Below are 1,239 nucleotides of genomic sequence, written 5' to 3' on the forward strand. Positions count from 1 at the left end.
TGCTTTTTTTTTTTTAATGTATTATTTATTTATTTATATGTTTAACTCTCTTTTATTTGAAAATTATCGAGGATGGCAAGAAATTTTATTTTTTTTTAATTACTTAGTGGTGTATTGATCGTGGTGATGATAAATTTTGTATTTTTTTTATTTCATTTTTGTATTTTTAGACAAATATGTTGAACGCTTTTTTCATTTTTATTATTTTTTTATTTTTAAAGATTGTTTTCAGATAAACATGTTGAATATGTTTTCATTTTTTTGAATTTTCAAAAAAAAAATTAATATTTTCAAAATAAAGAACATGAATATACAAAATTTATAAACGAACACATCCATACAGTTTCAATTTTTATTAATCCCATAAATAAAAAATCCCAGTTAGAAACAAAAATGTTTCTTAACACACCAATAACCATTACATCATTATACCCTCAACCTCAAATTTATGTCAAGTATGATGGGTCGTGTCAATAGATATTGGGAAAGGGAATAGTATCAGTTGTTTTTTTTTTTTTTTTTTTTTAGGGTTAGCTTCTGCGTATTTCAACTAATTCTTTGAAGTCCTAAAAATGACAATCATGTAAACCTTCAGTAACTATTCTTTATTAGTAGTCGTAGAGATTCGAACTCAGGATCTCTTGAGTAATACACCCAATAGTTCCAAGCGAACCAGCCAACTACTTAGAATAGTATTGGAATATTCATAGAACCAAATCTTACTAAATCAAACTTGCATTTTTTTATCAGTTTTACAACATTCCATGTCGAATTACCACCATTTAAAGATATACTGGATATGTCTAAAATAGCTTTACCATGTTCATATACCAACTTTCAAATGTTATTATTGACAATAGAAATTGATCTATAAGAATATCATTAGAGCACAGTATTTTGATATTAATTTTTATTTTATTTTATTAGACTTCAAAGTATAAAAAAGTTCCAATGAAATATATTTAGTTGTTTGTATTGCGGACTGCAAGAGAATTGTCTTATCATTACAAATAAAATTATATCCCATCTACAAATGGGTTTTGTGTGGAGCAGGAAGGTATTCACCATTGTGTAATTGAGTACTAATCCCAGATCATAAATTGATTCCTTTGGAATTTGATAAATAAGGTCAATGTTGTTGATCGACGAAAATATAATTGATTTTATTCTAATCTCTCTAGTTGATGAACAATATTTCTCTTAATAAAGTTACTATAAGTGTTATGTTCATACTCAAAA

The sequence above is a fragment of the Pistacia vera genome, unplaced genomic scaffold (genome assembly GCF_008641045.1).
Source record: "Pistacia vera cultivar Batoury unplaced genomic scaffold, PisVer_v2 Contig347, whole genome shotgun sequence".
Classification (NCBI taxonomy): domain Eukaryota; kingdom Viridiplantae; phylum Streptophyta; class Magnoliopsida; order Sapindales; family Anacardiaceae; genus Pistacia; species Pistacia vera.